At 46.6% G+C, this 6,088-nt stretch overlaps 1 pseudogene; it reads right to left on the bottom strand.

Moving 5' to 3' along the window:
* Positions 1-2,876: 2,876 nt before the first annotated feature.
* On the bottom strand, positions 2,877-5,798 carry LOC139026118 (SH3 domain-binding glutamic acid-rich-like protein 3; annotated as a pseudogene).
* Between the last annotated feature and the right edge of the window lie 290 nt (positions 5,799-6,088).

Here is a 6,088-nt window from a genome sequence, read left to right as displayed (position 1 = left end):
GACGTACCGCCAGGTCTGAGCAACCCCCCCCCCCCCCACACTTCCTACAATTCTACACATTACGCCATGGGGCTGAGAGAATTTTACATTTTAAAGCTAATTTTCTGTAGTTCTAAACGTGCTTGCCATGGCTTAGGACGTGTTCATATGCTATCTGGGCAGGGGGGACCCCCAGAGCCCGGCCCCCTCCCCCCCTGCCATGCGGGGGCTGCGGGTGTGAGGTACGCCAGTGACATACAGTCCACCCCAACAGGAAGGATGTTTGCCGTACCGTGTTCACATGAAGGTTTGAGTGGCCGTGCCTCGCCCTGCTGTGGTGAAATTCCAGTGCCGCCTGAACGAGAATTACTAGTGTGTGTGCGTGTGCGTGCGTGTGCGTGTGCGTGTGTGTGTGGTGTGTGTGTGTCTGTGCGCGTGCGTGTGTGTGTGTGTGTGTGTGTGTGTGTGTGTGTGTGTGTGTGTGTGTGTGTGTTTGTGTGTGTGTGTTGTGTGTGTGTGTGTGTGTGTGTGTGTGTGTGTCTGTGCGCGTGCGCGTGTGTGTGTGTTGTGTGTGTGTGTGTGTGTGTGTGTGTGTGTGTGTGTGTATTGATTTTAGCTATGGGCGTTGTGCAGCCTAAGTAATGATTCGATTTTGGTCCACACCCAGGCTGCGTTCCAAAATGGCTCCTTATAGCCAGAGTAGTCTAGTCAGTAGCTCTAGTCAAAAGTAGTGCACTATATAGGGAATAGGTGAAACCAGTCAGCCAGGAGAACCAGGATGTCACACTGCAGGTGTAGGCTTTTTGTTCCAGTCTGCCACTTATTCACCTGATTGAAATGGTTCAAGGTCCACATGGAGTCCTGACGAGTTAATTACTTTGAAAAGGGTGTTTCCGTGTTCGGGTGGAACAAAAGCTTGCACAACCAGTATCTCTACAGAACCAGTATCTCTACAGAACCAGTAGCTCTACAGAATCAAATATCTCTCCAGGACCAGTATCTCTCCAGAACCAGTATCTTCTCCAGAACAGTATCTCTACAGGACCAGTTATCTCTACAGAACAGTAGCTCTACAGAACCAGTTATCTTACAGAACCAGAGAAGCTAGAACTGAGTCCAAAATGTGACCCTACTCCTTATTTGGTGCTATTGACCAGGGCCAACACATACACAAATAGGCCCTGGTCAAAAGTATGGACTATATAGGACCAGGGCCATCACATACACAATAGGCCCCTGGTCAACAGTAGTGGACTATATAGACACGGGGCCATCTCATACACAATAGGCCCCTGGTCAAAAGTAGTGGACTATATAGGCACAAGGGCCATCACATACACAATAGGCCCCTGGTCAAAAGTAGTGGACTATATAGGCAACAGGGCCATCACATACACAATAGGCCCTGGTCAAAAGTAGTAGACTATATAGGACACAGGGCCATCACATACACAATAGGCCCTGGTCAAAAGTAGTGGACTATATAGGACACAGGGCCATCACATACACAATAGGCCCTGGTCAAAAGTAGTGGACTATATAGGACACGGGGCCATCACATACACAATAGGCCCCTGGTCAAAAGTAGTGGACTATATAGGACACGGGGCCATCACATACACAATAGGCCCTGGTCAAAGTAGTGGACTATATAGGACACGGGGCCATCACATACACAATAGGCCCCTGGTCAAAGTAGTGGACTATATAGGACACAGGGCCATCACATACCAAATAGGCCCCTGGTCAACAGTAGTGGACTATATAGGACACGGGGCAACACATACACAATAGGCCCCTGGTCAAAAGTAGTGGACTATATAGGACACGGGGCTCACATACACAATAGGCCCCTGATCAACAGTAGTGGACTATATAGGACACAGGGCCATCACATACACAATAGGCCCCTGGTCAACAGTAGTGGACTATATAGGACACAGGCCATCTCATACACAATAGGCCCCTGGTCAACAGTAGTGGACTATATAGGACACAGGGCCATCTCATACACAATAGGCCCCTGGTCAACAGTAGTGGACTATATAGGAACAGGGCCATCACATACACAATTGGCCCCTGGTCAACAGTAGTGGACTATATAGGACACAGGGCCATCACATACACAATAGGCCCCTGGTCAAAAGTAGTGGGCTATATAGGAAACGGGGCCATCACATAACACATAGGCCCTGGTCAACAGTAGTGGACTATATAGGACACAGGGCCATCTCATACACATAGGCCCCTGGTCAACAGTAGTGGACTATATAGGACACGGGGCCATCACATACACAATAGGCCCCTGGTCAACAGTAGTGGACTATATAGGACACAGGGCCATCTCATACACAATAGGCCCTGGTCAACAGTAGTGGACTATATAGACACGGGGCCATCTCAACACAATAGGCCCTGGTCAAAAGTAGTGGACTATATAGGACAAGGGCCATCACATACACAATAGGCCCCTGGTCAACAGTAGTGGACTATATAGGACACAGGGCATCACATACACAATAGGCCCTTGGTCAACAGTAGTGGACTATATAGGCACAGGGCCATCACATACACAATAGGCCCCTGGTCAACAGTAGTGGACTATTAGGAACAGGGCCATCACATACACAATAGGCCCTGGTCAACAGTAGTGGACTATATAGGACACGGGCCTCACATACACAATAGCCCCTGGTCAACAGTAGTGGACTTATATAGGAACGGGGCCATCACATACACAATAGGCCCTGGTCACAGTAGTGCTATATAGGACACAGGGCCATCACATACACAATAGGCCCCTGGTCAACAGTAGTGGACTATATAGGACACAGGGCCATCTCATACACAATAGGCCCCTGGTCAACAGTAGTAGACTATATAGGACACGGGGCCATTCAGAATGGAGCCTGGTCCTTGTGCCTAGCTGCTTCTAGACTCACCCCGCAGTAGACGTCCTTGTTGAAGACCTGTGGGGGCAGAGAAGTGGGGTTTCCTGTCTTCTTCCCTCATCTCCTCTTTGACCTCTGACCCCTGGGTGATGTCCACCGCCTGGTATTTGATCTTCTTAGAGTCCAGGAAGGAGAAGATCTGGCTCTGCTGCTGCTTTAGCTGACGGGATGGGAACAGTATCAATAATATAGATCAATAGTAATACTTAGAATATTTGTCATATTAATCATTTATTTATAACATTGTCTGCTTCCCAAATGGCTCCCTATTCCCTATATAGGGCACTACTGTTGACCAGGGCCCATAGACATTTTACATTTACATTTTTGTCATTTAGCAGACGCTCTTATCCAGAGCGACTTACAGTAGAGTGCATACATTTTATTACATTTTTTTTTACATACTGAGACAAGGATCTCCCTACCGGCCAAACCCTCCCTACGGCCAAACCCTCCCTAACCCGGACGACGCTATGCCAATTGTGCGTCGCCCCACGGATCTCCCGGTTGCGGCCGGCTGCGACAGAGCCTGGGCGCGAACCCAGCCCAGCCTGGGCGCGAACCCAGAGACTCTGGTGGCGCAGTGGCCTAGACCACTGCGCCACCCGGGAGGCGTAGAGCTCCCCATTCCCTATATAGAGCCCTACTGTTGACCAGGGTCCATAGAGCTCCCTATTCCCTATATAGTGCACTACTGTTGACCAGGGCCCATAGGGGTGAATCAGAATCGCCTATAGAAGGATTTTGTAAAAATTGTAACGATCTATACTGTAGTAGTTTACTATATACCTTATATTATAATGATTACAGAGGTCGTAGCTTACTATATATAACTTAATATTATAATGATTACAGAGGTCGTAGTTTACTATATAACTTAATATTATAATGATTACAGAGGTCGTAGTTTACTATATAACTTAATATTATAATGATTACAGAGGTCGTAGTTTACTATATAACTTAATATTATAATGATTACAGAGGTCGTAGTTTACTATATGAGACAGTAAGAGCTCCCACCACATTCATAGTAGAGCTCAGGGACGGTGTGACGGTATCTCAGATCACGATTTCTGATCTAGGATCTGTCCATGTAATCTAATTCATTGTGTTGTAAAAAGCACAACTGATCCTAAATCATCACTTTTACTCTGAGACGCTTGATAGCCTGCGTGTACGGTGGTTCCGTGGTCCACAGAAATCTGTTAGCCTGACAGAGGCAGGCCGAGTCGGGAGTGGCGTGGTAGGTGGTGTGGTAGGTGAGCCAGGTAAACGTTTACATTTTAGTTATTTATCAGATGCTCTTGCCCAGAGTGACTTCCTGTTATTCATCTTAGCGTAGCTAGGTAAGACAACCACAACTCATAGTCAGTACACAACTCTCCTCAATGAAGGAGCTATCAGCAAAGCCAGAGTTAGTAAGCCAGAGCTAGTAAGTCAGAGCTAGTAAAGTCAGAGCTAGTAAACCAGAGCTAGTAAGCCAGAGTAGTTTTAGTCAGAGTTGGTAAGCCAGAGCTAGTAAGTCAGAGCTAGTAAGTCAGCGCTAGTAAGTCAGCGCTAAGTAAAGTCAGAGTTAAGTAAGTCAGAGTTAGTAAGTCAGAGTTAGTAAGCCAGAGCTAGTAAGCCAGAGTAGTAAACCAGAGCTAGTAAGCCAGAGCTAGTAAGTCAGAGTTAGTAAGTCAGAGTTAGTAAGTCAGAGCTAGTAAGTCAAGAGCTAGTAAGCCAGAGCTAGTAAGTCAGAGTTAGTAAGTCAGTAGTAAGGTCAGAGTTAGTAAGCCAGAGCTAGTAAACCAGAGCTTAGTAAGCCAGAGCTAGTAAGTCAGAGCTAGTAAACCAGAGCTAGTAAGCCAGAGCTAGTAAACCAGAGCTAGTAAGCTAGAGTTAGTAAACCAGAGTTAGTAAGCAGAGATAGTAAGCCAGAGCTAGTAAGTCAGCTAGTAAGCCAGAGTTAGTAAGTCAGAGCTAGTAAGTCAGAGCTAGTAAGTCAGAGCTAGTAAACCAGAGCTAGTAAACCAGAGCTAGTAAACCAGAGCTAGTAAGTCAGAGTTAGTAAGTCAGAGTTAGTAAGCCAGAGCTAGTAAAGTCAGAGCTAGTAAGTCAGAGCTAGTAAACCAGAGCTAGTAAGCAGAGCTAGTTAGTCAGAGTTAGTAAGCCAGAGCTAGTAAGTCAGAGCTAGTAAGTCAGAGCTAGTAAGTCAGAGTTAGTAAGCCAGAGCTAGTAAGTCAGAGCTAGTAAGTCAGAGCTAGTAAGCCAGAGCTAGTAAGCCAGAGCTAGTAAGCCAGAGCTAGTAGTCAGAGTTAGTAAGTCAGAGCTAGTAAGCCAGGCTAAGTAAACCAGAGCTAGTAAGCCGAGCTAGTAAGCCAGAGCTAGTAAGTCAGAGTTAGTAAGCCAGAGCTAGTAAGCCAGAGCTAGTAAGTCAGAGCTAGTAAGCCAGAGCTAGTAAACCAGAGCTAGTAAGCCGAGCTAGTAAGCCAGAGCTAGTAAGTCAGAGTTAGTAAGCCAGAGCTAGTAAGTCAGAGCTAGTAAGTCAGAGTTAGTAAGTAAGAGTTAGTAAGTCAGAGTTAGTAAGTCAGAGTTAGTAAGTCAGAGTAAGAGAAGTGCAAGTGTTAGTCCAAGACAGGTACAATGATGTTCAGTTTGACTTCTTCTTCCTCATATCAGGTGAAGAGGCAGAGTGGTGAGGTGGATGCAGCCAGGTAATGAGACAGGTGAGAACACATACCTCTCTGGATCCGCTCACGCTGCTGAAATACACGACGATAGACATGATACCTGATGATATATACTGCTACAAAATATCAATATAATATGATCCAGTTAAAGTTTGTGTTCTCTCTGTGGTGTGTGTGGAGAGTGGAGTGTAGACTGCTTCAAGGTGTTGCAGCAGACAAGGTGAACAGGTTTAAACATGGTTTCCCTGTTGGCCACACCCCCTGGATGCCGACCACTCCTGTTATGTCTATTTCTTGCTATTGTCACACACACACACACACACACACACACACAACACACAAGACACACCGCACACACACACACACACACACACACACGACACACGACACACACACACACAACACACACACACACACACAACACACCACACACACACACACACACACACACAACGACCCACGACACACACACACACGAACACA

The sequence above is a fragment of the Salvelinus sp. IW2-2015 genome, unplaced genomic scaffold (genome assembly GCF_002910315.2).
Source record: "Salvelinus sp. IW2-2015 unplaced genomic scaffold, ASM291031v2 Un_scaffold3920, whole genome shotgun sequence".
Taxonomy (NCBI): Eukaryota; Metazoa; Chordata; class Actinopteri; order Salmoniformes; family Salmonidae; genus Salvelinus; species Salvelinus sp. IW2-2015.
Note: the sequence above shows the minus strand (reverse complement) of the source record. Positions and strands in the feature narration are given on the sequence as shown.